This window comes from Strix aluco, chromosome W, assembly GCF_031877795.1.
Source record: "Strix aluco isolate bStrAlu1 chromosome W, bStrAlu1.hap1, whole genome shotgun sequence".
Taxonomy (NCBI): domain Eukaryota; kingdom Metazoa; phylum Chordata; class Aves; order Strigiformes; family Strigidae; genus Strix; species Strix aluco.
This window is the reverse complement of record NC_133970.1, coordinates 26,257,300-26,264,837: the sequence shown is the minus strand read 5'-3', so window position 1 is coordinate 26,264,837 and position 7,538 is coordinate 26,257,300.

Below are 7,538 nucleotides of genomic sequence, written 5' to 3'. Positions count from 1 at the left end.
GGGGGCCATTTTAGCTCCCTTCTAACAACTGATTTTAACAATAGAAACTATATACATATATCTTATTTCTTATTTACATAAGAGAATTACAAAACTGTTCGGCCACAACATCCTGACTACAACTTCTTTTTCCCCTTGAGATTTGAATAACAAATACCATATATGTTCTATTACAGAGAGACGGGGGTGCTCTATGCCGCTTGCGGCGCCCGCCGCGCTGGGTGAGCCGAAAAATCCGTTTGGCTTAACGATTGTGCCGCCGGGGCCGCGGCGAGTAGCGGGAGCTAAACCCAAAACTACGTCATCAGGGGCGGGAGGCACCGGAAGTGTGTCTGATGCCAACCGGAAAGGGACTGAGGAGAAACCGAAAGAGACCAAAGACGCCAGTAGTGGGCGGGACCCAGGCGAGGGCGGGGGTACAGAGGAGGACTTGTGCCCGCCCCTCCCGCCCTCACAGGACACCACCTCAGGAGAAGAGAGCCCCGCCTCACAAGCCGGCTCTGCAGACATTGAAACTTTACTCCTGCACGTTGTAGACAAGCTTGACAACTTAACTTTATCACAGGCAGAGAAGAGGGAGCAGAAACCATATACCTTTTCGTCAAACACGGGACCACAGCCATCTGCTCCTCCGGATCCATCGCTCGAGTATGCAGTTCCTGTGCCTGCTACTGCGCCCTCATCATCTCACCCTGCAGCTTCGCATCTTTTTTCTTCACAGACGCAGAGTGCCTCTGTAGCTACACGCCGATGGAAAGGAGTTCTTAGAGATGCTATAGTAGAAGGATCTTTTATCCCAGAAACCGTACAAGCATTTCCAGTTTCCGTTAATACTGTTACTGGTGCCAATGAGTGGGATCCCTTAGATTGGAAATTGCTTGAAAAGGCTAGGGCTTCAGTAATCCAAAATGGTCTCCATCACCAATTGACCAAACAAATCATTCACTATATCTTCTCGTCATCATTGTTAATCCCAAAAGATACTGATCAAATAGCGGCAGTTATTTTAACTCCATCTCAAAAAATGTTATTTGAAAGCGCATGGACGAAGTTAGCTAACGATGAACAGGTTCGTCCGCGCCCACAGGGTGATCCCCTTCATCTTGTCCAAGCACAAATGCTATTAGGTCCAGGGCCCTTCACCGCGGTAGATCTACAGGGCAATCTCTCTAATGAAGTGTTACGGCTATCACAGTCAGGCCCTACTGTCTGTACCTGACACAGAAGGCAAGAAACGGGACAAGTTTGTAACAGTAAAACAGGGACTTAATGAACCTTTTTCAAAATATGTAGATCGCCTTTATCACTCCCTAGAACAACAATCTGACATGACCCTAGAGATGAAAGAAAAAATGTTTAAGTTAATGGCCTTCAAAAATGCTAACCCATCTGCCCAGCACCTGCTAGCGACCCTCCCACATGGAGCATCTGTAGCTGATATGATTGAATTAACCAACAGAGGAATGCAACAGGCTAATGTTGCAGCCTATGCCGCTGCAGTGCGTGAAGCGGTTGCACCATGGTGAACAGTATAAAACAAAGAAGGGGGAATTTTCTGGACGCACCACATAATCAACTAGCAATGACTTTATATATTCTTAATGGTGTTTTGATGTCTGTAGTGTTTGTGATTTTATGTTGTGTGAGTGATAAGTGTAAGAGGCCTCTTTGTATGATTGTTCTGCGGGTGTGAGACGCAGCCCAGCTGCAGCTGTAGACACTCAGGAACCAGCCGCAGGTGCTGTGGACGCCCCTGTGCCAACAGTTTGCGATCTCTTCAACTGATCATTTAAGCAAAATGTAGGATGAAATGCTATAAGAATGTATGTATTCAGCTTTCTTTGTTTAGCAATATTAAGAATTAAGACCTCAAGTGTTTAACCTTATTAGAAACTCCCTTGGTTTTCCCCCTTGAGTGGTGGCCAGGCTCTGGGTGGAACCCAACAGGAGGATGAAATCAGATGTTTCCGCTCAAAGAAAATTGCCAGTTATTTTGGCCTGTTGATTTGGAGGCTGGACCTGCTTGCAGCGATGTTGGATGCCTCACCTACGGATGGACGCATCGCGTAGGATTTCCGGTTTGCGAGGAAGGGCACTCTAAATTCTCGCTGCACCCAGGGTTCCCCAGCAATTGCGGATCTGAATGTTAGTACCCCATTAAGTAAGTGTGCTATTCCGTATTTTCCTTACTGTTTATTTTTGTGGTATTTCGTCATATCCCTTAGTTGTGGGTACTGCAATTAGCTTACTCTAGTAACTGTAACTGCTGCATTGTTTCTAGCATTCTGTGAAACTATTTTAAGTATGCTGTGTTTTGAAGCTTGCCTAACCCTTAATTGATGAAGTCTCAAAATAAGTCTCGCAGGTGCAGCTTTACACAGCCTATGAGCAATAGCTAGGGAGAACAGGCCTTGGAAGATAGATAAGAAACTGCTGAGTTGTGCCAAGGTAGCGGGCAAAGACAGCAGACAGCTGCAACTCTGAACTGTGAAAAAGCACTAAGCTGTGAGAAGTTACCATCGCGGTAGAGCAGAATGGGCCAGGGAATATGGGAAATTAGTTCAATTGACCCATAAAACTAATAATGAACCAGCCTATACCTCTCAAAAATTTGCCTTTTTTTCTCAACTCTGGGGTATACATCACATCACAGGTATACCACATTCCCCCACGGGGCAAGCCATAGTGGAGAGAGCGCATCAAAACTTTGAAGGCGCTTTTGCAAAAACAAAAAGGGGGAGAGATCTTGGCTGCTGCAGAACCACTTGCAAAAGTGGTGTATGTCTGAAATTCGGTATAAGCCGGTGTGGAGGTAGTGCTTTTGCTCAGTATAAAGATGTTGCTATAGGAGAGTGGAAAGGACCTGTGGAACTAACAATGGCGGGTCGAGGCTATGCCTGCGTTATTACCAATACCGGCACTAGATGGGATCCATCTCGCTGGGTGCGGCCTTGGAAAGGAGATCAAGTTTGTGATTCTAAGCCTTGTGATGGTTCTGACAGTGATTAATGCTCATCCAGCAAAAGTAGTGTTTCCCTGACCAAACATATGGGTAACTATAGCTAAAGAGACAGGTCAAGAATCCTTCTGCCTTTCGATGGCTACTCCGTCGGACCCATTCAGAACATGTTTATTGAGATTCCCTTACTTTGACCCACAAGAATTCATTGGGTTTGTGTCAGACGATAGTTGGGCAAAAATGAAATTTTCACAGGCCAATGACATTGCTCAAATTACCCAGGCCGGCACCAACGCCACAACCTTTTGGCAAGGTCAACTTATTATGAGCAAAGAATTGTTAAAAGGAGTAATCATTGTAATTATTGTGATTATTGTGCTTGCTATTATTTTGCCGTGCTTAATTTCTTGTATTAGACAATCGTTGCAGAAAAGCTTGCAAGGAGTTTGGATTGCTCAAAAACAAAAAGAGGGATATGTGGGGATTCTAAAGGATTTCCTGCTAGGAAATCGGCATGTGAGCAATCCTGCATAGGAGCAAGGCTGGTAAAGCCTCAGCTTTGGCAAGGATGTGATGAGGAGATGACCCTGGAAGAATAAGGAAGAGCCCAGGAAGTTAAACAACTTCAAGGGTGTTGGTCTGGGCAGAGAAGAAGTTTGTACAATGTCGATGTGGCAGTTCTCATCCAATCAGAAGAGAGCTTAAGGAGCATGTGCAAAGCTAACTGTCCAATCAGAAAGAATTGTACCATGTGATTGTATCTTGTGATTCTCACCTACATTATAAAAGGCTTGTCCACCATAATAAAGTAGGCATTGCTTAATCACCGTGTGAGCATTTGCATGCGTTAAACTCCCGCAACCTGCTACTTTCTTATCATAGCCAATACCCAAACTGTCTGGTAAGCTACACTGAATCCACAAAACAGTCTGGACAAGCGGGATTCTTAGGCAACGTTCAGAAATCATCATATGTTGCTATAAGTAAATAATTTGCAAGGAAAGTGGTCATTTCTCTGTATCAGGATCAGTATCTGCAATGGAATCTGCACCTGCAATGCTATTTGATTCTGCAATGCCATCTGCAAAACTATCTGCATCTGAAATGCTATGTGCAACTGTATTGTCATCTGTGACCCTCCAGTGCAGATACCATTGCAGATACCATTGTTGATAACATTGCCAATGCTATTGCAGATTGTGGTGGTTTAGGCCCAGCCGGCAACTAAGCACCACACGGCCGCTCGCTCACTTTTTCTTCCCCCCCCCCCCGCCCCCCCACCCCGGTTGGATGGGGAGCAGAAAATATAATGAAAGGCTCGTGGGTCGAGACAAGGACAGGGAAGGATCACTCACCAATTACCGTCACAGGCAAAACAGACTCAACTTGGGGAAAAAAAAAAATTTAATTTGTTACCAAACAAATTAGAGTAGGATAATGAGAAATAAAGACTAAATCTTAAAAACACCTTCCCCCCACCCCTCTCTTCTTCCCGGGCTTAACTTTACTCCTGATTTCTCTACCTTCTCCCCCCCAAGTGGCGCAGGGGGAAGGGGGAATGGGGGTTATGGTCAGTTCATCACGCATTGTCTCTGCTGCTCCTTCCTCCTCACACTTTTCCCCTGCTCCAGCGTGGGGTCCCTCCCATGGGAGACAGTCCTCCACAAACTTCTCCAGTGTGGATCCTTCCCATGTGTTGCAGTTCTTCATGAACTGCTCCAGCGTGGGTCCCTTCCATGGGGTGCAGTCCTTCAGGAACAGACTGTTCCAGCGTGGGTCCCCCACGGAGTCACAAGTCCTGCCAGCAAACCTGCTCCAGCGTGGGCTCCTCTCTCCATGGGGCCACAGGTCTTGCCAGGAGCCTGCCCCAGCGCAGGCTCTCCACAGGGTCACAGCATCCTTTGGGCTCATCCACTTGCTCTGGCGTGGGGTCCTCTATAGGCTGCAGGTGGATATCTGCTCCACTGTGGGCTGCAGGGGGCCAGCCTGCCTCACCATGGTCTTCACCACAGGTTGCAGGGGAATCTCTGCTCCGGCACCTGGAGCACCTCCTCCCTCTCCTTCTTCCCTGACCTTGGTGTCTGCAGGGTTGTTTCTCTCACATATTCTCACTCCTCTCTTCTGACTGCTGCTGGTGTTGTCCTGTTTTGGGGTGTGTGTGTGTGTGTGTGTGTGTGTCCCCTTAAATATGTTATCACAGAGGCGCTACCACTGTCACTGATAGGCTCGGCCTTGGCAGGTCCATCTTGGAGCCAGCTGCCATTGGCTCTATCGGACGGACACAGGGGAAGCTTCTAGCAGCTTCTCACAGACAGCCACCCCTGTAGTCCCCCTGCTACCAAAACCTTGCAGCAAACCCAATACAGTACACTTCAACATTTCAGTACAAGGGAAGGCTCTATACACTATTGCCATTGCAAAAGATACAGTACAGCAACTTTTCTGTCACTTTCATATATATATATATGGTGAAGTTATAAACACTTTACAAACCTTTTTAACTGAAAAGCTAATGCCTGAGTTATGGATGGCAAACCTGAAAAATAGGTAAAAATAAGATGGCCGTATGCGAAAGGAAAGGCTACTTTCCCTGAATGCTGAAAAGCATCTAGTAACATCGGCAAAGATTTCCTCTTACACAATAAAAAAATTTGAGCCAATTGAGTTTTTGTAGATTAAATAGCTATAAAAAAGTTAAGTTTTCCATTTATAACTGTACTGGGTCTGGCTGAGCCGGAATTGGTTTTCCCCTGTAGCAGCCCTCATGGTGCTGTGTTTTATGCTGGGAGCTGGCAGGGTGTTGATAGCACACTGGTGTTGTGGCTACTGCTGAGTAGTGCTTACACAGCACCAAGGCTCTTTCCGACATTTCCCCCCCACAGTGGGACGGGGTGGGCAAGATCTTGGGAGGGGACACAACCAGGACAGCTGACCCGAACTGACCAAAGGGATATTCCAGACCATATGACGTCTGCTCAGTATAAAGCTGGGAGAAAGGAGGAAGGGGGTGGGGTCACCCTTGGTCCTCCGAGGCAACCACTACGCGTATCGGAGCCCTGCTTCCTGAGAAGGCCCGACATCGCCTGTTCATGGGAAGTAGAGAATAAATCTGTTTTCTGTTTTTTGCTTCCACGCGCGGACCTTTGCTTCGCTTTGCTTATATTAAAACTGCTTTTGTTTTACCCACAAGGGTTGGGGTTTTTTTCCTATCTTATTTTCTTTCCCCTCTTTGCGCTGTTGAGAAAAAAGAGGGAAGGGGGAGTGTGGTGGTGCAATCCTTACCCCCCCCCCCCCCCCCCCCCTTTGTTGGGCTGCTTGGTGCTAGGTGCGATTCCACCCACATCCCCTGAGCTATACACCAGTCTGTGGAGATAAGGACTGACAATGTTAACGAGCCTGGCTCCTGCCCCTCCCGATTGCTCGGAAATGGTTAAAATGGCCCATCAACTCCTAAGGGCCTGGCACACCTGTGCCTGGGATGTGGTCAAATGGGAACAATAACAGAGTTGCACATTAATCAAATGCTTTTGTAACTGCTGGAAGGCACCAGAAGGCATTTGACAAAAGTCAATTATCTTGGACCCTATAAATGGCGACCACCAGGGAGACCCTTTGAGCTCTCCTGGATCGCAGTGGGCCTGTGACCAGCATCTCCCCTGAGCTGGGACGCCTCTCAGGTACCAAACCCTTAAGGTGTCGTCTGCTCCAGACGGAAGGCCAGGGCGAAGTCCCCCGCTTGAGTCTCAATTATCGCCCGTTGAGGAATGCCAAGGCATTGTGAGTATTTGCTCTAAACTCAAGAGGGAAATTTTCTTTGAGCTAGCTTCTCTTTACTCTGTGTGTGTGTGTGTGTGTGTGTGTGGGTACGTACCCTTGTTTCTGTGTGTGTATGTCTATTCTGTGTTCATTCTACTGAATCCAAACACCTTTGTTTCTGTATGTTTGTCCATTTTGTTATGTGCATGCATGTGTATATATGTATATATATAGGTACCGTTAAGTAAGTTAGTGTGAATCTTGTCATTTTAGAATCTGAATAAGTCGCTTTTCTTTCTTTTAGTATTTCTGAATTATTTTATAATAACAAATTGCTGTTAGTTATTAATAAACCTAGATTTCTTACTAAATATTACCGTGTTAATACTTTTGTTATAAATTGAGACCACAATGGACTATAATTCACTCTTTATTAATTATAGCAAGTAGAATATGAGCAAAGACAGCGCTGGACGGCAGGGGAGTCTGCGTTCCGCCAACTGCCGTGCTGAGTAGTTCAAATAGTCCCCTTTTTATACATCTTTACTTCCCTGCTCATGAGGTAGTGGAGGTACTCCGCGCATGCTTCAGTTGTTGTTAGGGGGGTCGTTTCCTGCCTCCTGGTATTTGTTGAGGCTGAAGTAAGAAGTCTTCCCTCTTTGTCTCATAGTTGATCTTTCACTCATATATCCTTATATGGGCTGTCTTGTCCTGTTTCTTGTCGCTTTCCTGGAAATCTGGTGTTTATCTTGCATGAGCAGTATCTGGTTCAGTTTGTGTGAGCGATTACAGTTATCTTATCTCACACAGGCGGCGTCCAGTG